Here is a 24,106-nt window from a genome sequence, read left to right as displayed (position 1 = left end):
ATTTTTAAAAAAACCATCATTTTTGAGTAGTTGAATTCTCTAAGGAAAGGAAGTCTAAATAAGATCCTACTTATACAGAAGGCAGATGATTATTATTTTTATGACAATAATTTCAGTGAGAATAATTATCGTTCTTTGGAACCTGATCTATTGTAGATGGCTTCATATTATGTAAGGAAGTGATGTTGACAGGAACGCATATGTGCAATGAACAATAGTTGAAGATTGGTTCTAGTTCTTTAAAACATGATTAGCATTTACTTCACTATTTTGATATTTGAAAATAAAACTTTTTAAATTATTTTTTCATAGGCAGTGTGATATTTCACAATGGAAGCTGAATAAATGCTTCTATAGGTTGTTTTAGAAGGTACATGCTCTCCAAAAGGCTTAATAAGCTATCACTCTTTTGGGAACATTTTTCCAATCAATTGCTTGCTTACATAAATCATGGCAAATTGCAACATGTGTTTTACTGAAAAATAAAACTATTGTAGTAGATTAATATATAGACAATTTATATGAGCTTTGAAGAAAACTGTTTCAAGTATCATACAGCTAATTTATATTTTAAATTAGGTTCATGAAATGATATACAGTAATTTACATTACTGTTATTTAATTAGAGAAGTTGTGGCTTTACAGAGCAATCAGGCATAAAAAATAGGATTCCTTATATACCACTCCATCAACAACACCTTGCATTGGTTTGAATCATTTGTTACAATTCATGATAGCATATGTTTATAATTGTACTATGAAAAGAGATTTTTTTAAACTTATATAATTTCCCTATATATTTAATTTAGACTTAAAGATAAGTTATTAAGCCATGTGGGTACATATATATATTTAAATATATATATTTATTTATATATTTAACTATAATAATATAACATTATATATGCCATATATACTATATATTTATATATTTAAAACTGTATATACTATATATATACTATATAATATATTTATATGTTTAACTATATATTTACTTATAATAGAGACCTAAAGATAAGTGATTGAGCCATGGGGTGTCTGAAGAAAGAGGTTTCCAGGGAAAGGGAGGAGTAAATGGAAAGGTCCTAAGGCAAGAGTGCATGTAGCATGTTTGGGAGAACATGAAGAAGACCAGTGTGTTGGAGGAGAGGGAGTGAGGGAGAGAAAGGTACACTATGAGGTCATTATCTTAGTTTATCAGGACTGATATAAGTTAACACACACTGGTTGGCTTAAGCAACAGGAATTTATTGTCTCATTGTTTTGTAAACTTGAAGTCCAAGTAAAGGAAATGACAGACCATGCTTTCTTTAAAGTCTCTAGCATTCTGGTGGTGGCTTGCTGGCAATCTCTTCCTCCAACACATAGCAATCTGTCCCTTTAAGTTTCTTCCTGTGGCTTCTCTGCCTCTGTCTAAATTTCCTGTCCTTATAAGGACTCTGGTCATTTTGGGTTGAGGCCCACTCTGACTGTATTTGGCCTCATCTAAATAGGATCTTCAAAGAAATCTTAGAAATGAGTCTACACACACAGGACTGGAAGTTAGGATTCAAAAAGTTCTCATTTACAAATGAGTACACACTCACAGGACCTGGAGTTAGGACTTGAATATGTGTTTGCGAGGGAAATGATTCATTCTACCGGAGTCAAAAAGATGACATAGTTTGTTAGTCTGAGGGAAATGGAGTGATGTAAATCTGACTTGTATTTTGACAAAATTACTATATGCACTGTGCTATAAATAGATTCCAAGAAGATCCATAAAAAGTCTAATCGAGAGAGGGGGTTATGTGGCTTGGAACAGGGTGGTGGAGGTGGAAGTGAGAAGATGTGGTATGAGTCATTGAAATTAAAGAGATAATCAAAAGGATATCATTATGGATAGAACGTAGAATAAGAGAGAATAAGAGAAATCAAGGATGATGCCGGGGTTTTAGGGTGAAATGGAGAAGATATCAGTAGGAAATGATTTGAATGAGAAGAGGAAGAGTTTGGTTTGGGACACATTATGTTTGAGATATCTATTGGACATCCAAGTGGAAATGTAAGGCAGCTAATTAGGTATGATGAGTTTGGAGATCATGGAAGAGGTTCAGATTTGAAATATAGATTATAAATTTTAAATTTAGATTATAAATGGGGTTTCAAGTTATAGGACTAGATGAGATCATGAAGATAGGGATTTAGTGTAGATGGAGAAAAAAGCATGCCTAAGAACTGAACCCTGTTTACTCCTATGTTTAGAGATCAAAGACAGGAGGAAGTGCCAGCAAAGGTGACTGAAAATTAATTAAGTAGATGGAAAACTTGGAGAATGTAGAAACCAGGAAATAAAATGAAGGTTTTTTTTTTGTTTTTTTTTTTTCAAAAAGGAGAGACTAATCGACAGTGCCAAGTGCTGCTGGTAGTAAAAGAAATATGAGTTCTAAGAATTGACTATTGGGTTTAGTAATCTGATGATTGGTAATGCAGTTTCATGATTAGAGTGTGTTCAAGTTTGAATGATAGAGAAATACAGAAGGGAGTAAAGAGAACTCTTGAAAAAATTGCTATAAATTTTTATAGTCCTAGAGGTTGATATAAATAAGTTTTATTAAGTTGTCATAGGCTGGAAGATACAAGAGAATGTATGCCAAGGAGGGAGATAGTAGAAAGAGAACATTTTGTGATGCTGAGGAAGTGGGACAATTGCTGGAGCAATTACTTGGAGGTAATTACAGAATCATCTGGAGTAATTTCACATAACAATAATAAAAGACCAGAGAGATATATATGGTATATGAACTATATTTTGCACGCAGACACTACATATACCATTACACAGAAAGATGATTTTTATATAACTATTTAGCAAACAGAGCATAGAGTATTTAGTGTAAAGTTATGAATTGTAAGTCTGAGATTTTGCTTGTCAGAATTTGTTTCTCAGGTGAAGTACATAAGATAATGTGAGCAAAGCCTTCCCCTATCTTCTATGAAAATCTGTGTTGTATTGGCAAAGTATGCTCAATACTATTATGCTCTAGGGAAAATATATCATGTCATAATGGAAAGAGCCTGTATTTTCAAGGCAACATGAATTTAGACTACTTATTCAGCATATTTGAACTTCCACTCTCTCATCAATTAAAGGAAGCTAACTATTACTTTTATGAGAAGGTTTGATAATTATACAAGTTAGTAAACATATATATATGTATTATATGCATGACATGTATGTATCTATAGATATGGGGTATATGTGTGTTGTATATGCATATGGTATGTACATGTATATACACACCATGTATACATATACATACATGCATGCATGCACATGCACACCATACTTTGCCCAGGACGGCTTATGGTAGATAGTCATTGAGGTAAATTATTCACTCTAATACAAATAATATTCCACTCTTTTAAAATTTGTTCAATCAATCTATAAATCTTTAGTGAGTACTTTCTATGTACAAACAATTATGAGTATTGAAACAGCAGTAAACAAAAAAGACACGAGTTTCTACTTACGTCTCATTGAGCATATATTCCAATATTTTTTATTCCACTTCATTTTTTATTTGTTCTTCTATTCTTTTTGTGGTTATTATCTCTAATCCTTTTATTTTTCCATCTTTTAAATTCCCTTTTACTAAATAGTTTTGAAAACTGTAGCACATGTAAATTATTCTACTTCCCTATTAAATGTTAGAGTTGAGATATAGGTATACATTTTTGATGTTGCTAAAAATTCATATAGCTTTACAGAGGAAATAAACATGGATATAGAAATTAATTGATTTATAAGGTATAACATATTTCAATGGCAGTGTAAAAACATATAGATGTGGCCTGTGTGAACTTTTATATAAGACTATTGAAATTAAAGTGAATTCTCAGTTAATGGAGAAAATCAGACTCTCATTCATTTTCTCCCTAACTTGTGGGTAGATGATTTCTTCCAAATCAGCCTCAAGCACACATTACATGAAGTAGTCTTTTGCCTATTGGTTGTTCTTATGGAAAACCTTTGCTTATTTTCTTTCATTTGTGGGAATAACGAAGGATCTTTTTATCATAACCAATTAAAATCTTTTTCTCCAAAAATTTTCTTTTGAAAAATTAAGCAACACCTGTGAAAATCCTCCCTCTTACCATGTTCATATGGACAGAGATTTTTTTTTCATCCATCATCTCATTTATTTTGTTCTTCACATTGCCCTCTCTCATTGTAATTGTTTCCATGAAGCTGTTCGTTGCCTTCACTTCACTGGCATACATTCAAAAGGCAAAGTACTTATATAATCTGGAAAACATGAGATCTTGTACCATTCTGAATTGATCCTTGTTTTTACCTTAGGCAACCCTGTAGACCAATGTCAATCCTACCACGTAGGTCATGAGGGATAATGTATGACATATGACTATGCAGCTTAATATTCTCTCTGACAGTCTTCACTGGAATTCTGTTCAAACCGGGTTGTTAAAAAAACATGTTTTATGTACCAATCAACATTTGTCAGTACATCATTTACTTAGCTAATATTCCCCAAGACCATACTCTTCCTAATCTTACTCCAGGCTGTGCACTCTATCCCCAAAACCATGAGAAGTCGCACACTTCCCTGTGCATAACAGTGGCTCACATAAGTCATTTCTTTTTTGGGATATGCAATAAATTCTTAAGGGAAGCAGATTTTAAGAGCTTGGGTTACCAGGGGTGGGAATAGGGAATGGGAAATGAAGGCTTAAAATATTCAGGGTTCCTGTTTAGAGTGATGGAAATGTTTTGCCAATCGATGGTGGTGATGGTAGCACAACATTGTGAACATAAATAACAGTGCTAAAATATTTATCTGAAGGTGATTAAAAGGGAGAAATGTTAGAATGTAGATATGGTAACAGAATAACAATTTTTAAAAATCCATGGAACTACACTCTAAAAACAGTGAACCCTAAATTAAACGATGGTCAATAATACAGTTAGAAAAATGTGTTCTCATCAATTTTAACAAATGTTCCACACCAATGCAGGTTGTTAATAAGGTGGTATATGGGAGTACTGTATTTTATGCATGATTGTTCTGTAAACCCACAATTTCCCTAATGAAAAAATAAGTTTGCTGTTGGATTTAATATACCTACAGTCCTGCCTCTCTTCTTGCTACTTCCTTTATTCTATTTTGAATTAACAAATCTCAAAAGTTCTGTATCTGGCATGGCAAGCTCATTCAGTGAGCCATTTTTTGATCAGTCTGGACCTGTAACAAGGCTAGACTCTATAGATAACAAAGTTCTTATGGTGCTTGAAGATTATAGAAAGAATATATATCTATTTTCCACTCCAGTTTTCTTTAAACATTATATTTTGAGCCCAAACCAGGGTAACCTTGGTGAAAGTCCCTTTTTTACTTTTTAAATTAGGTCTAATAGATCACATTTGCATGTTAACTGGACACTGTCAACTTTCCAAGGAAAGATGTATGATTCTCTTGAAATTTAGAAGGTGGCGAAATATTCTTTATTAACCTTTTAATTTAGAATACTCCCCAGATCTCTTTTCTGCAGTTAGAAACATAAGTACAGGTATTTTAAGAAAGGAGAGAATTCATGGTTGTATTAGATTCTACCCTGATTGTACTTTGAAACTTATTATCATCTGTGCTCTAAGAGTCTTATGGAATCTGAGCAACAGAATGTGAATTATATTCTGGTTTTCCCTACATATGTGACATAGGGAGCTCACTGTTCACCACCTGTTGTAATGCACAGCAGTATTGCAAAGGTTTGCTGGCAAAGCCCTGGGTTATTTTTCCCAGTATTATTCTTTGTGTTTATCTGTACCAACCACCTGGCATTCTCCTGCTTTCACAAAAAGCCAGGGTAGGCCCATCCTCCAAATGAGTCTTCCCTATTCCCTGAGAGACAGATGAAATAATGCCCTCTCACAGATGGCCTGCGGTGTATACCTTGGTTGAATTTCTAATCGTGACAAGTAGTCAAGAATTAACTGCAAGTTGCAAGATCAACTTAAATTGTGACACAAACTTATGCTTTAAAACATAGAGCAAAAAGAGATTATTTCAAGATGACAACCACTTTGGCAACTGTCCTCTGTATAAAATGTGTTTGGCAATTGCATTTCATTTCATTGCAACATGTCTAAACAGCTCAAATGTGTGAATGCAATTGAAAAATATTCCTGTTCCATTATAAAAACATTCATTTGAGGATTGTAGTTTTTTAATGCTAATCACACTGCTTAAAATTTTCCACAGATGTTTACTCTAAGAGGAACATTTCAACTATTAGAATGGTTATATATATATATATATATATATATATGATTTTTCAAAGGATCTTTTTAAAGTAAGGCAAACAAATTTTTATGGTTTTTGACTTGAGAGATTCAAGCGTTTTGTTTTGTTTTGTGTTGTTTTTCACTTAAGGACCGAGTATCTGCACAATGCTAATTAAAAGTATTAACTGTTGTTTTGTAGGAACAATTTTAGTGTATTCATTGTCACTAGATATTATTCAAAACATTCTAACCTAACTTTACTTCAAAGGAATATCCTACTCATAACCATGTTCAACCCTGCCTGGACCAAATGCTTACATTGTTTTATTTGGAAAGTAGAACATATTCTCTTAAAAACTAAAGCAATTTTTCTTGAAGTTAATGTACATGTAAATACTTTTCCTTTATGAATTATCACTTGAATTAGCATTTCAGCAAGCTGAGAACTCTATGCACAATGTGCTATGGCAATGTTACTCTGTAACATTTTATGTTTTATTACTATATATGTTTCTGACATATGTTGTAACTCAGAAGTAGGTGACATGTTATTAAAGGTTTAATTCATTGAAGAGTTTATCTGAGTCCTCCTTTTATTGTTAAGGAGAATAGTCCTAACAATGGCTAAGGCATGCTGTCAGTGACATGGACTATGTTTGGACTAAAGTTAGAATACACACACACACACACACACATATGTATATATATATGTGTGTATATATATATATATGTATTTTTTTTTAATCACTTCCTGGCCTTCTATTTCTTTAACATTTGCCATTGTCTAGGTCTGGGGTATAGAATAGTTCTGTTCCTTAAAAAGAAAATTATGGTTCTGTATTTAAGATTTTTCTATGATGTTTGCATTTGATTATGGACACCAGTTTGTTCTGAATATTCAGAATCCTTCTGTTCTGGTTGCTAATGCTGCCTTTTCGCAAAACACCAGAAATGGATTGGCTTTTATAAAGGGGATTTATTTAGTTACAAAGTTACAGTCTGAAGACCATAATGTGGCCAAGGTAACACGTCAGCAATCAGGTACCTTCACTGGAGGATGGCCAATGGTGTCCGGAAAACCTCCGTTAGCTGGGAAGGCACATGGCTGGCGACTGCTCCAGAGTTCTGGTTTCAAAATGACTTTCTCCCAGGACGTTCCACTCTAGGCCGTAGCTCCTCAAAAATGTCACTCTTAGTTGCTGTTGGGGCATTTGTCCTCTCTTAGCTTCTCCAAAGCCAACGTCTGCTTTCAAAGGCCATCTCCAAAATGTTACTCTGTAAGCTATAGCTCCTCTCTCAGCTCCTATGGGTTCTTCAAAGTGTCCCTCTTGGCTGTAGCAAGCTCACTCCTTCTGTCTGAGATTATATAGTGCTCTAGTAAACTAATCAAGGCCCACGCTGAATGGGCAGGACCACACCTCCATGGAAATTATCTAATCAGAGATAGGTGTGTCACATCTCCATGGAAACACTGGAGGAATTACAGTCTAATCAACACTAATACATCTGCCCACACAAGATTGCATCAAAGATAATGGTGTTTTGGGAGACATAATACATTCAAACTGGCACACCTTCTTTCATTATTTTGGTTAAGAAAAAAAAAAGAAGCTAATTTTCCTTTGGGGAGTTTTTACTTTCCTGTTCTTATACCCTTATTTTAAACCAGATTTTCTAACTCCATAGGTGAGCATATTGTCTAAGCCTGATGGTCATTCTGGTTTCTGACCACGTAACTAGTTAATATGTAATAAACATGACCCAAGCTAGACCAAATAAGTTAATTGTAAGACTTTTGCTGGAAATACCAGGAAAGAAGTTCTTTTGGGGAAATATTGGGGTGAGGGGAATGAAGGCAAGGAGTGTAGGGTGTAAGAGCCTACAGTCATCATTTTTGCCACCATTGTGGGGAAATGTTACCTGGCAATTAAGTCATCATAGAAGAAGTCAGAGAAATAAAGAGAGAAGCAAGTCCCTGATGATGCTGGTTGAGGCTCCAAGTCTAGTTTCACTTCCTTTGATTACCCAGTAAATTTAACTACCAGTTATTTGAGTCATGGCTTCTCTGTATTTTATGAATTAGTTTGACATTCGATTTCTGCAACCAAAGAATCATGCTTGTTATTCTATTTTTAGCATGCAGAAATTTGAACTCAGATACTCCCTCAGCTTTCCCCACCACTGTCATTTTGTCTTGAAAAGAGAAGTTCTTTGGGAAGATATGGGAATTATGCCTACTGTTTATACCTAAATTTGCATTTTTATGCCATCTAAAATCAACATTTCTAACAATCTTGAATTGTTTATGATGTTCACAGTCCTGATAAATAAACACATAGGATGGATCGGTGAATTTAGTAACTTCAAAGAAGAAAATGATCAAGAATGCCTACATCATCAAACACTGCTATTAAAACTACAGACTCAGGCAGCACTTCATGAAACGCATGGATACTTCCACATTTATGTTGGAATCTGAGTTAATTTGAATAAGATATTTAGTAGCCATTTCTGCTGTCCTCATTATCCAAAGTGATAGAACATTTGATGAGGCATGTGGTGGTGTGTATGGGAGGAGATATTCCTCACATCAATGAGGTTAGTGATAGGAAAAAAATATATATATATGTTATGTTATATTAGTACTTACAACTTTACAACTTTTAACCAAGGTTTTCAATACTTTGCAAGCATGTACTCATTAAAATTTCTGAAAGAAAATATGGGCAAACTTCACCAGATTTTTTAAAACTTTTTTTTGTTTTGAAATACTTTCAAATTTACAGGAAGGTTACAAAAATAGTTAAAACCCATATAGAGAACTACAACTTAGCTTGAGGTGATTTGAAGCTGTATTTACATGCTCAAACTTAATCCATTCCTGTGGGGTTGAACTCATTCTAAGCAGGACATTTTGATGGGGTTACTTCAATTAAGAAGTGTTGCAACTCAATCAGAATGGGTCGTAAGCTTATTACTGGGTCCTTTATAAATGAAATGAAATTCAGAAAGAGAGAACCCCACAGAGTGACCAGCCAGAGCCTGAACATTCATGGACCCAGAAGAGAGGAGGGAAACCAGGAGACTGCTATGTGCCTTGCCAGGTGAAATGCTATAGACCTAGAATCGCTGGCAGCCAATCCCAGAGCACCAGTCTTCAAGGAGAAATCATTACCTTGATGATACCTTGGTTTGGATGTTTTCCCAGCCTCAAAAACATGAGCTGATAAGAGCCCATTGTTTAAGCCAAATCATTGCTTTCTTTCTCTTTCTTTCCTTCTTCCCCTTCCTCCCTCCCTCCCTTCCTTCCTTCCTCTCTTTCTTTCCCTTTCCCTTCCTTCCTTTCTTTCTTTCTTTCTTCCTTCCTTTCTTTCTTTCTTTCTTTCTTTCTTTCTTTCTTTCTTTCTCTCTTTCTCTTTCTTTCCCTCTCTCTCTCTCTCTCTCTCTCTCTCTCTCTCTCTCTCTCTCTCTCTCTCTCTATTTCTTTCTTTCTTTCTCTTTCATCAATCTCTTTCATCTATCTATTCATTTTCTGAACGCTTGAGTATAGTTTGTGTACATCATGCTAACACTGCAGTACACATTACCTAAGAACAACGATATACACTTATGTAACCACCTGTGTCAGTTTGGATATATTATGTCTCCCAAAATGCCATTATCTTTAATGCAGTCTTGTGGGGGCAATGTATTAGTGTTGATTAGGTTGGAATCTTTGGATTAAGCTGCTTCCATGGAGATGTGACCCACCCAACTGTAGGTGATAACTCTGATTGAATTATTTTCATGAAGGTGTGGGCCCTGCCCATTCAGGGTGGGTCTTGATTGATTTACTGGAGTACTTTAAAAAGAACCTTGCAGGCCCAGATGCTTTCTGCAGCCAAGAGAGAAATTTTGGAGACAGCCACTGAAAGCAGAATTTGCTGACACTTTGCTCCAGAGAAGCTAAGAGAGGACAAAACATCCCAAAAGCAACATTTTGCAGTATGCACAGGAGCTGACAGAGTTGCTTGAACACAACCCGGGATCAGCAGATGCCAGCCATGTGCCTTCCCAGCTGACAGAGGTTTTCCAGATACCATTGGCCTTCCTTCGGTATACTTGTGTTGTTGCCTTAATTTGGACATTTCCATGGCCTTCAAACTGTAAATTTGTAAGCAAATAAACCCTCTTTATAAAAGCCAATCCATTTTTGGTGTTTTGCAAAATGGCAGCAGTAGCAAACTGGAATGCCACCATAAATGTACTTATCAAATTGAAGACATTTAACATTGATATAATGCTTACAGTCTATATTCCAGTCATTTCATATGATCTAATAATGTCCTTTTCACCCTTTTATCCTCCCTTGCTAGATCCCATCCAAGATCATGTATTGCATTGACATTGTCGCTTTAGTTGCTCTTTTTTTAATGTTCTGTAGTTGTCATGGGGCTTAAATTTAACATCCTAAATCTGTAATAATCTTGTTTGCTTTAATACCAACTTAACTTCAGTAGTATACACAAACTATATGCTATACTCCTCTGTCTCCTTGACCTCTGTGTAGTTCTTGTCACAATTTATGTGTTTATTATGAGTCCAAAACCACTGATTTATCATTACATTTTATGCATTTGCCTTTTAGATCCTGTAAGAAGTAAAATGTGTAGTTACAAACCAAAAATAAAATAGTACCGGTATTTATATTTGCCCATGTCATTATCTTTACAAAGCATCTTTATTTCTTTGTGTGGCTTCAGTCAATTGTCTAGTATCCTTTCCATTCAACCTGCAGATTTCTCTTTAGTATCTCTTGTAAGTCCAGTCTAGTATGACAAACTCCCTCAGCTTTTGTTTATCTGAAAATATCTTTACCTCTCCTTCATTTTTAAAGGGCAGTTTTGCTGGATGCAGGGTTGTTGGTTGGCAAGTTTTTGCTGTCATCCCTTTATGTCATCCCACTGCCTTCTTGCCTCCATGGTTTTCACTGAGAAATCTTGTTGAGGCTCCCTGTACATGACACATTGCTTCTCTCTTGCAGCTTTCAGTATTCTCTCTTTATCTTGGGTGTTTGACAGCTTGATTATCATATAAGGTAGCATGAATCTATTTGGGTTTATCCTTTCTGGAGTTTGTTGAGCATCCTGGGTGTATATATATTCATGTCTTTTTGCTAGATTTGGGAAGTTTTCAGACATTATTTCTTTGAATACTATCTCTGAACCTTTCTCTCTTCTCCTTCTGGGGATCCCACGATGCATATATTGGCATGCTTAATGGTGTGCCACAAATTCCTCAGGCTCTGTTCATTTTTATCATTCTTTCTTCTTTCTGCTCCTCAGACTGAATTATTTCAATTGTCTTTTCTTCAAGTTCTCTGATTCTTTCGTCCATCAGCTCCAATGTGTTGCTGAATCCCTCTAAGGAATTTTAATTTCTATTACTGTGGTACTGTGTTTTGTTCAACTTCATAATTTCCATCTCTCTATTGATATTCTTTGTGTGTTCGTCTATTGTTTTCCTGATTTCCTTTAGTTTTCTGTCCATGTTTTCTTTTAGCTCTTTCAGCATATTTAGGACATTTTTTTTTAGTCTTTTCTGGTATGTCCCAGGTCTGGTCCTCCTTGTTGATGGTGTCTAAAACTTTAATCTTCTCCTTTAACTGGGCCATTGCTTCATGGTTTTTTGTATATTTTGTAACCTTTTGTTGAAACCTGGATGTTTTGATATTTTAATATATTATCACTGGAATTTAGACTCTGAGGCAGCCATTCCTTAAGTTTGTACCTAGATAGTGTTATGACAGAGCTTTCCTTGGATGCCAGGAGCTAAAAAGGAGGAGGAGAAGGAGGAGGAGAAATGAAAACTCATTGTGCAAGTTTTCTTCATAGGACTCTATAGCTCCAGGCTATAGAGGAGAGGTTTCCCTGATCTTTTCTGTAGCTGTGTCTTGTGTTGGGCATGTGCATGTATCCCTAGATAGTCCCCTGTTTACACAGTTACGAATGCCCCATCTTCCTTAGAAAACAGTTTCCTCAGGTTCTGGGCCCTGCAATGTCTGTCCTACAGCCTGCAAACCCTTGCCCCAGGCAGCATGACTTGAGTACACACTCACAGCAATCTGTAGGAGAGGTCTGTGATCTGCCTTCTACACGTAGGGCAAGTTCGGGGATAGTGAGTCCCTTCAGGCCACCACCAAACAGATTGGGCCGGACATGCATTTTCTCGGTTTGTGCAGGAGGGTTACTCTACTCCCTCTGTCACTGGGACCAAGGGTCCACACTGGGAGCACAGACTTGTTCTGTGTCAGCCTGCTGAGGGGCAGGAGAGAGACCAACCAGGGTACCAGAAGACCCTACCATTTTTAAGTGAATCAGAGAATTTAAGGATAAGACAACTGAAATCATTCAGTCTGAGGAAAAGAAAGAAGAAAGATTCAGTGCTCACCCTGTTACCACAGTCTGTTAATTCTTTTCTGGAGCTTTGAGAAAATGTTTTGCCAGTTCTTGCTGGTTGTTCAAAGCTTCACCACTAGATTATTTTTGAGCATTTTAAAAAATATATAAGCTGTTCTCTGAAAACCAAGTAACTCTGTGTCTTGCCGACTCCAACTGCTGAGCTCAGTATGAAAGGACTACCTTTCCTTGCATTATATATGTGAAGAGGTAAAAGAATGAAGAGTAGTTGTTTCTAAAGCAGGTCTAACAAGAAGGATCTTTTACTCCCCGTGCGACTTAAGGCTGCCTTTGCTTGGGGCATAGTAGTGAGAGAATCATCCTGGAAAGCAGCTACACAGAGGCATCTATAACCTCAACAAATTCAACTCCAAAATGAGTTAAGTGAAGGGCAGAAAGAGAAAACCTAAGCACAAGTGTATTCTCCAGAGAAAACTTCAGGACTGCTCAAAAAATTGGGGAAGATTTTATGTCTTGGTGATTTGTGTTATTGAAGGTGAGTATAAATCTTAAACAGGATGCTGTCAGTTTCTTCATTCATGGCGATTAAAAATACTTCCTATCAAGAGACACATGATGTCCTTATTCTGTTCCAAGGCATTGCCTTGCAATTTTCTAAATGAATTCAGATGACATGTTTGGTTAAGGAATTTAGCTGCATATAAAATTTGTTTCCATACTAAGAGAGAGAAAATACCACTATCAAAGCAAAATATTGAAATGGAACTGTGGATAGGATTTGTGTATTTTATGAAAGACCTGAATTTCTAACCTTTAAAATATCATTTATGTGACACTATCTCCTATTGTTTCCTAATACATTGTTCATTTGGGTTTTGAAAAGTGTCATCTACTTTATTGTCAAGTTCACAGCAAGTTCAGAAAACTCTCACATTTTGCAAGATGAACAAAGGAAAAGTCAGGTGTTTGCTTGATTGTATATGAATGGAATTGAACAATTCTAGAAATGATTTGCTCTGAATATCACATATCATCTCCTTCATTATAAAGAAAATGATGGTAATATTTAGATGCCTACTTGAAGTCTTATTTATTATATCAAGTGACATTTCCTGTTTATATATAAGGATACTGATAAGAAGCAAGGTAGATGGAGGAAGAGGGAAGGAAGGGAAAGAACAAAAATAAAAAGAGAATGCTAGGCATTGAAGGAGATGCTTAAGGGTGCATACCATGGAGATAAGAGAAGTAGAGAGTCAGTGGGAGAGCAGAAAATGAGAGGGCAGAAGAAGCCAGACCTAGAGGAAGTAAGGATAAAAGAAAATTCAGGCCTTAGTCAGGAAGCTGGAAGGATGAAATCATACAGAGAGATAAAATAACTAGGAAAGCCACTGCTGAAGAAAATATGTAAAGAATATAAGCTAAACATTTACCAGATTGTAAAAAAGAATTTATAACAATGTATTGCTTTATTGAAAAGAGACAATTCAAAAGTCAAGTCAGAGTTTCAGTGGTTAGGTTTTTATTTGAATTTCCTTCATAATGATATTATCCAAGCTTCTTTGCAATTAAAATCGATCATTGAGCATTCTTAATAATCTAGTCCTGCTTCCTTCATGCAAAGTACCCACAATTGAAGAGTTAAAAAAAAGGAAGGTTGACGTTAATATAAGAGGATACTCAAAAGTATGCAGTTTGATTTATTTAGGCACTAAGAATTTTAATTTGAGGTATTGTTAATTAAAATTAATGGGTTATATAACATATAATTTCTGTTTTTAAAAGTCCAAATAAGTTCAAAAGTATGTTCCTGTTTTTCTTCATTGTAAACATCCTTATTAATATTCTATCCATTCTTTATTTCTTGGACTTTTTTGGTTATAAGAGAAAGAAAACCAGTTCAAATAAGCTCAAGCACTAAAGAATATTACTGGGGGTTCTTCAGGCATAGCTGCATCCAAGAATTCAAATAGTGTCCTCAAGAATTTGTTTCTCTTGCTATCTTCAGCTTGTGTCCCATGGAGGAGCTTTTAGTCTCCCCCAGGCTCTGTCCATGTCGTATATGTGAAGGCTACTGACAGCCCAATAATACCTAAGTCCTTATGACTGTCAGGTCCTAAGAAAAGGAGACCTCGCTCAGCATGTGTAAATAAAACTTCAGGGAATTTTCTAACTGGTCCCATTTAGGTCCCTTATTTGCATCTTGTAGTGGACATGGCACTGTGACTACCTTAAAAAAAGTGCAAAGGAAGTGGTTTCTGAAAGGAAAATCAATTTTAAAAAAAGGAAGTGGTGCTGGTCAGGTAACATCTGCATCTCAATTCCTGGCAGCCTAGCATATATGTACACATTTCTAATGTAATTTCAAATTGCCTCTCTTAATGTAACATAACTATCCCAACTACAACTGATAATTTCTCCTGCCCAGAAGGAGAAGATTAAAAGCTGTTTTATGTTTCTCCTATATCTCTCATGTTATCTAGTAGACTTTCTGGTTTTGTTTATTGAAACTTACAGTACTTCATATTGAATGAGAGGTTGTTTTAAAAAGCCAGTATTCATCAAACATTTTCTGTCTTCAGTCAAATAAAAGGAAATCCAAATATTAAACACATTTAAACATCCCTACCTTTTATTAATTTTATTTTTTTATTTACATAAACTTCACAATGTAAATGTCAAAGAATAACTCAGAGAAAACTACTTATATGTAAGAAGGAAAACTGACTCTGAAGTCTGTTGCCCCAATCAAAGGCAAGCAGGAAAATCCAAAATGTTTCATAAGAAGAAGTGACTAGTCTGTATAAAAAAGTCCTTGGTCTGTCAGGTGGGGTGCAGTGGAGCTCCTGGCAGGACCTTGCTGTCCCACCAAGTCCATTAATATGTGTTTTTCTAAGAACTGTGTGGAACTGTCTGGTCCATTAGGCTTCAGTTTTTTAAAGAACCATTTCCATGAATATCCATAAATGGCTTGTTCTCTACTGATGGCAGAAAAGTCAAACTGGAGCATAGTACCAAACAAACCTGGAATCCAGTACTAAAGTCAGAACCTGTCTCTGTAATTACATGTTCAAAAAGATGATTGCTGGTTTACTATAGTGCTCAACACTTAGTGAGAGCTAGCGGTTAGTGGTTCAGATAGCTTCTGTTCTTGCACCCTAGAGTTTACATAATAGGAAGGAAGCAAGAAACATATACTTGCCTCCCCCATGCTCTAGGCATTGTACCAAATAAGCAATTTGCATGCATTTATTATTATGAATATTGCCCATGATTTTGCTGGTTTGGATATATTATGTCCCCCAAAAAGCCATATTCTTTCATGAAATCTTGTGGGTTATTTGGATTAGATTGCTTCCATGGAGATGTGACTCACCCAACTGTAGGTGATAACTCTGTATTATTTCCATGGAGCTGTGGCCACACCCATTCAGCCTGGGTCTTGATTAGTTTACTGGAGTCCTTTAGAAAGAGCCATACAGGCCCAGATGCATGGTAACTCTTAGAGATGCTTAAAATGTGGACAGAAGGACATTTGGAGGTGCATAGCTAAGAGATGCTAGCACAGAATTTGCTCCAGAGAAGCCAAGGGAGACAAGTCCAGAGACATTTTAGAGAAAACCATTTTGAAATGGGAGCAAAGGAATAGCAGATGCCAGCCACGTGCCTTCCCAGCTGACAGAGATGTTCCAGACACCATTGACCATTCTTCGGTGAAAGTATCCTTTTGTTAATGCCTTATTTTGGACACTTTTATGGCCTTAGAACTGTAAATTTGTAACCAAATAAATCCCCTTTATAAATGCCAATCCATTTCTGATATCTTGCATAACAGCAGCATTAGCGAACCAGAACAATGATCTAATGAGGAAATAACCTGATAAGCAGACAGATATTTTTAATTCATTTTTGTTACCCTTATGCACTAGGTTGAGACTAATTTTACTCCTTTATAATGGAAACTATGATATCGAACAATCATGGGGTACTCTGCCAGATGCGCACAACAGCCAATTTATAACACCAGGTTTCAGAGAGAGGAAGAGTTTATTGTTATGCACAAGCAGGAGATCAGATGGCCTATTGGCCCAAAAAGTCTCTCCTGAAGTCTAAGGAATTCAGGGATTTTATGGATTCAAGTAAGTAGGGGATGGAGTTGTTACCGTTACAATAGTAAGTTTACGTAGGACTGAGACTAGGCTAAAATAACCATTACAATATTAAGTATACACAGGACTGAGACAGTTGAGTTTCAGTAATTTCAGATATTAACTATACAATAAAGAAGGAAAAAATTCAGTGATTGTATTCATTTGTTAATTCTTAATTTCTCGTTTACAACTACAGAGCTGAATTCCCAAGTATGGGACTATGTTTAGATTGATTCATGATTCATGTATATTAATCTGGGGTCAATAAGACCTGTAGTATGTTAACTTATTTTTATTATGAAAACCATAATAAATGTATCTTCCTCTTCCCGGAGTTTTCCATTTATAATTCGTTTTCTGAAACATGTCTTGGACTTTGATTTTTTTTTGTTCAGTTGTACCAATTTGCAGTAAGATATGACTGACTAATAGATTTGACCCTGGAGCTTGAAACTTAAGAATTTTAAGAAAGGGTTATAATAACTCAAGTAAATTTCTGCAGTATTTTGGTTTAAATAAACTTGATTAATTTAACTGACAATACAAATTTATATAAGATTAAGCTTTGATTTTTCATTAAAAATTGTATTAATTTCCTGCACTGTACTTGGTGACTCAAAAAAAAATATAAATTTTGACATTGCTTTCAAGTTGCTTTACATGTAAAGAGAAACTATAAGCATGAACAAATGACATAAATAATTTTACCTTAATATACTTGCAATTTCTTTTAAGACTATAATTAAATCTGGAAAGAACCTAATTATGGGAATGGTCTGTATAAATTTTTTGTGGCATATTTATAATACATCAATTATTTTGTGAGCAATAAGAAACTATAATTGGTGATTTCCACCGATGTTTTGTTTTTCTTTGTTTTAAGAAATGCATTTTTGAGAATTAAAATACCTATATGAAATGCTGACTTTGAATTGGGATCTAAGCTAATCAAATTTGCTAAAAACAGCTTTTTAAAATTTGATTAAATGATTGTTAAATTATATACTCTATACCAGTGTCAAGATTTATTCAGAATTTCTTTCTAGTAAAAATCTATTTTTGCATTACAAGCAAAAATTTCGATAAAATTCTCCTTAATTGAAATAATTAGATGTGAGTTATCTTACTAATGGGGTATGTTATTTTTAGTCTGTAAGGCTTAAGAAGGACTTAATTTGGATGTTATATTTCAACCTATATTTAGTTTAATTTGATATTTTATATCCTTAATATTAATTCTTAGCCTTAGAAAGAAGGGCCATATCACTTATTTGACAAAGAGAATTCATGAGGAATAACATCAATTCATCCTTGTCCCAGTGTTTGTTGATTGGACTGTCTTAATCCACTGGAATTTCAGCAATTTTCTGGTGCCAGTCTTATCCAAAACCACCAGGAAATTATTCAGCCTGCCAGTTTCGTTGGTAATAAAGCCGTGAGTAATAAATTTCAAGTACAGTCTAGCTTTAGGGAAGTGAGCTGACCCTCTACAGTGCTGAGGCCACCTTCCTCTGCTTCCTAGGATGTGTTACCAATGTGGACTCTTTTTGCCTCTGTTTAATCTGAAGTGTATTAGTATAATGCTTCCTACTTTTACAAATATTATGGCATTTTATCCTTCTGTGGGAAGGAAAGGCAAATGTTATTGTTACATTATAGTTAAAAAAATAAAGACAGAGATAAGGTGACTTGGCAAGACCCAGCCATATCCTCTTGCATTAGATATATCTACACAGTTATGTCCCTTGTATGTTTAACAAAGATATTCGTGGGATATTTATGCATGGGAAATTCCTTACTTATTTGTATCTCTACTATGTGATTCATATTAGGCTGTCAATTTATGGTTGCTGAATTCAAAACAAATTTTTGACACTAATTCATTTCCAAAGATTATTCTTTCTTTTCTGTTCAGGTGTCTCTGTTGCTAATTTAGTCGAACCTGTAAAGGCTATCAAAAAACTCTGCAATTTACAACACAGCTTTCAACACAGCTTCTGGCACCAACTGCAAATGCAGAAGTAACTCAATTCAATACTGAACTATTCAGAGTTGGGCCAGATTCCTCTATAAGATTGTCTTTCGCGCACCAGTTGCAAACTCAGGAGCTCAGGCCACCTTGACTTCTGACCGATTGTTTACAAAGTCAGAAGTTCCCACCACGCCCTAGGTTCATTAATTCCCTAGAATGGCTCACAGAACTCACAGAAAGCACTATACTTATGATTATAGATTTATCATAATACAAGGATGCAAACAAGAAGCCAAAAGAAGAGACGCATAAGATAAGGTCTGGGAGGGTCTGAAACGCAAGCTTCGATGTCTTCTCCACTGGCACAGAGAGGTATCTTAACAGTTGTGGAAGCTCATCAGACCTCCAGCGTCCTGTGTTTATAGGGGGTCTCATTACATGGGCCTGATTGATAGAATCAATGTCCACATGTTTGAACTCATCTCCCACAGGTCAGGGAGGTGGGTTGATATGACATGACCACAGGTCACGGTTGATATGACATGGCCTTAGAGCCCCAATATCCTAATCACCGGGGTGGTCTTTCTGGTTGCAGATTTCAGGTGTGGCTTGTCCCACCCTGTGACTGTCAGGTGTAGTCCTGGCCCCACCTGGAAAAACAAAAGGCATTACTATCAAAGGAAATTACAAAGATTCAGAGGTTGTTTCCTCTGGAACTGGAGACAAAGACCAGCCAAGTTTTTCATTATACTTCAACCCAAAATGGTGGTTTTATTTCTATATGAATCACTGATTTTCACCTGTCTTAGATGTACAGACTACACACCATCCTTCATGTATTAGCTATGTATGTCACTTATTAAGGGGAAAATAGGCAGGAGAGTTTGAATGAATGAAAATCCCTCATGACTGCTGATAAAACAACTGGACACTTCTGCTTTCCTGTCAGTTAACTTTGTAACATTTACATTGCTTACAAATCCTAAAGATAAACTCAGCATCATTTTTTTTATACTTTTGGAAGCACAGAAGACATCAAAGAATGTAATAGAGTCAGCCAGCTGAAAGAATGAATGTATTCATTCAGGGATTTAAATATACCATAAAGACTGTAAAGAAAAAAAAAGAATTTGTATGACACATAGGAAAGGTTGTTTTATTCTTCAAGGTGTTTTAAATGGCATTAGCCTTAGGCAACTTCTATAACAATTGCTAGTGCTTAATACATTCACATATTCCTGATATTGCAGATGTAGCTTACAAAGCAAATTCAAGATACAGAAATGTTCCTTTAATTTCCGTTTCTCTAGATAAAATCTTTTGAATAAGAGTTTCACAATAAAACCAGTCTTTTCTCAGTACTTTATTAATTCTAATAGATTATGAAAGATGGCCATCACACTAAATGGTTCTAGACATTGCTTTCTTAATAGCATTAATTAAAAGCATATCCATGATATCTTTTTTATAATATTGGGAATGGCTTTTAGTCATAAAGTTTTATAACTAAATGTTAACACATTTTTTTAAGTTTCTACTAACTTTTTGAGTGGTAATAAAGATATTGCAACAATTTAAATATTTTTTTCATATTTATTATTGAGTATTAGTATCTTTTACCTTTTGATTGGAAATAGAAACATTTTAAATATTATTATTGAATCTATTTTCTTAATGTAATAGAAAAAGCTCTAGAAAGTGATTCAAGAAAACTAGTTTAAGTCTGGACTTTGCAATTTTCTCTTTGTCTAAGTTTTCTCCAACATATTGGACCAGACTGGTTTTTAAGGTTGTTTCTAGATGCAATATAGTATGATGCAAATTTACAAGCTTTCATTGTTTTGTGCTAGATACTCTTGAGTATTCAAAAATATCAGGATATTATTGTCAGTTATATGTTTAGCAGATGCCATCTGTTGTGCATATTTTATAAGCAATTTTAAAAGCACACCTGTTTGAGTAACAGCAAAATATACAGTAACAATCAAGAATTTAGAATTAGACAAACCTAATTTTGAAGACTGCCCCTCCTGTCATATAGCTGAATCTCATGTTTTATTCTTCAGCATAATAGGGATTATATTTCTTTTCTTGCAGGGTTGTGAAGAATAAATGTGCTACTTTTTTTAGTGCGTACACATGCTACTAATGCTAAATATTACATTCAAAACCATCTGTCCAAGTATATTATAATATTGCTAGTAATATTCCTAGTTTTCAAAAGTATTTAGCATAGTATTTAATAGAGACTATGTGCCCAATAAATACTCTCTTGCTATTTCTTTTAATGTGCTTTTAACTCATATCTGTTTATTATAAACCCAGAAATTATCTACCCCTGTTGTCAATGCATGAAGAGCTGGTAATTCTGAGCAAAAATAAACTGACTATAACCACTATCATTAAAACTGCCAAATTGCTAAATTTTTATTACTGGTGATTATGTTTGAGTTATGAAGAACATTTTGAATTTTAGATATCAGTGAATTTGCTGCCAGCAATTCTCAATCTTTTGATATATAAACAGACAAAAAGTTTAGAAATTATTGACTGTGAAACAAATATAACCTGCAATATTATTTTCAATGAACAATTTTCTAAATGTATTTGCACTTTATTCTGAATAAAACAGTATATAATTTGCATTAAGTGCTGAAAAAAACTTCATGATAGATTTAAAATAAACTTAGACAAAAGGTAAATTCATTACAAAGAATGTTTGAGTTGTTTCCAAAGACTATTGTTTTCCAACAAGATAAAGTTAAAATAAAATCATAAAGAGAAATTTGAGAATGGATTGTATATAACAGTGAAGCAAAGTTCTTTATGAATTTGCTTCATCATGCTGGAAACTTATTCTTTCCACTTTCATTATTAAATCTAATTTCCCTAATTGAGCCATATTCCTCAAGGAGACTGTTTACTATTTTTGGTTGACTAATATCCTTAAAGAAGAAAATCTGTAGCTTTGTTGATTGGTTATTTACTCTACCCTTAGCTTTTTTATCTCTGGTTAGGTAAACAAATTCATACGAACAATATGAACACAACTCCCTCAAATTTACCAATATAATAAAAGAGTTCTAAAAATTTTAAAATAAATGTAAAAGGTGATTTTAGCATGTAATAAAATTAGACTTGGGAAAACAATGAAATTAATTTCTCCAAGTGTATTTTAACTTAGTATCAAATAAAGGAAGATGGAAGAATAAATGAAGTGGGTGAAGGAAGGACTGAAGGACTACTTGGAGAGGGCATTGTATCTTGGTAGTTAGCAGCCTTGATAATGAGGTAATGCTATTAATGTTTATTTTTAACAAGAGCACTGAATTCACCACTATACATCTATTTAACATTATAGGGAAAGTGAGATCAGAGAAGTTAAAAAAAATATGTTCAAAGAAATAAATTTAAACAGAATTTAAACTCAGATTTGTGTTACTCCAGAGCCCACGTTTTTATTGTACAAAGTAGTCTGTGTTATAATCATTTACCATGTAAACGAGAAAAACAAAGCCAAAAGTATCCAAATAAAACATGTAGGTTTTTAGACTTCAAACCCTGCAATTAACTTTGTTAATTGCATTAATCTTTGTGGCACTGCTAAATGTACAATAAAATCAATAATAAGCTGAAGTACTCACATGGAAATAATGGGGCTATTTCTTTTTTAAAAAACCATATTGGTAAGAAAACTATATTACTCTGACTGTTTTCTGTTTATGTCTAAGAAGAATGTATAGTACCAAACTGAAGCACTTCCAAAAAAAGCATAGCCATTAAAATGAGTGAACAGAACTCTGGGTTTTACAAAGGCAACTAAAAATGGATAATATTAAAATATTTCAAATATAAATTATCTTTTTATAATCAGGCCAAAGGATAGCTGGTGTTTTTAATTCTGATGTGCTCCTAAATGTTAGGGTGAACTTTATCATCATTTTGGATCCAGGAAATAGCTTATTTTAAGCCAACTACTTTATAATGTTATAATTGTATTTCCCCTTAGTTCTGAAAATAACAGTTTTTACAAAGTCATCATTATTAAATTTATGTTTATATTGCAGTAAAAATGTTACATTTAGTTCAGGTGCCTTAAATAAAAAATAGTTATTTTAGTAGTAACCAATATGACTGTGTATATGATGGAAACATGTTGGACTAGGAATCAGAAGGCACATCTACCTAGTACTCCCTTCCTAGAGCAATCTCACATTTATTTTGTTGACTTTGTCATCATAGTCAAGGTACCCTTCCGGACAGAATTTACTGAGCCTGTTTCACTTTTTGGAAAATAATGGGTAAAGGATTAGTTTCCTTAAAGTACATTGTTCACAAAGAAACAAAAATAACTGGCTCAACAAACAGGGAGTTAGAAGAAGTAATATACAAGCAAGCTTACTGCCAAGGGCATCGGGCTAATGTCTCTTATAAGGATAACCAGAAATAATGGCACATTAGAATAAGGACAGCATTTAAAAGCAAAATGTTCCTTCTAACAAGTGCTTTCCAACTCTGTTCTCAAAATTGTGAACAAGGAGCACGATAATATTTGTAATGCACACTCTGGAACACAGTTGTGTCTGCTCAGGTCAGAGGTGACTAGCAGAGTGTTTCGACAACCCAGAGCCCTGCCTGGCCTTGTTTAGGCTTTGTCTAATGGTATGAAGATGCATCTAAAACCAATTTTTAGCGTACCTTAGAATCAAAGAAGCAAACCCTATGGAAGGCATTCTGTTTTCTTTTTAATGACACCTTGTTTTTTTAAAAATATTATATATGTCTTTAAACTAACACCCTAAAATACCTTGGGAACTCAGGGACTATGGGATTCCTTGCCTTGTTTCAACAAATATATTTTTAGAATACCTACTCTCTGTAAGATGCTAAGGGAACGAAGGTGAACAAAACAGTGCAAGGAAACTGCTCTATTTCAGGATTCCATTGAGGGCCAGGAAAGAGTGATGACCCAACAATAATCCAATGATGAAACCTAAACTGGCCATTATGACAAGTATTATTAAGGAATGTCAAGTAGGAGTAGGAGGTGGGAAGCAAATATTAGGGAGATTTTATCTAGTCACAGTGAGGGCAGAAAAGTGTTCCCAAAGGACACAGTAATTTCCTTAAGAGCTGATGGTTGAGAAAGAGGTAAACTAAGGGTGGAAGACCCTTTCCAATCAGAGGGAAAGCCAGGGGCAGAGGGCCTGTGGAGGGAGAGGGTGTTATGAGAACCAGGGCCTGGTGAAGGCCTTTTTAACATGGGAGGAGGTGTTGTTAAGGAGCTGAGAAAGCATGTATG

The 24,106-nt window shown here is 34.9% G+C and overlaps 1 protein-coding gene across 6 annotated transcripts in view; it reads left to right on the top strand.

Annotated features, from left to right (window-relative positions):
* The window catches only part of PCDH15 (protocadherin related 15), a 1,822,477-nt gene that overhangs the window by 854,424 nt on the left and 943,947 nt on the right, over window positions 1-24,106 (top strand). The window lies entirely within an intron of this gene.

The sequence above is a fragment of the Choloepus didactylus genome, chromosome 15 (genome assembly GCF_015220235.1).
Source record: "Choloepus didactylus isolate mChoDid1 chromosome 15, mChoDid1.pri, whole genome shotgun sequence".
NCBI classification, from domain to species: Eukaryota; Metazoa; Chordata; class Mammalia; order Pilosa; family Megalonychidae; genus Choloepus; species Choloepus didactylus.
Note: the sequence above shows the minus strand (reverse complement) of the source record. Positions and strands in the feature narration are given on the sequence as shown.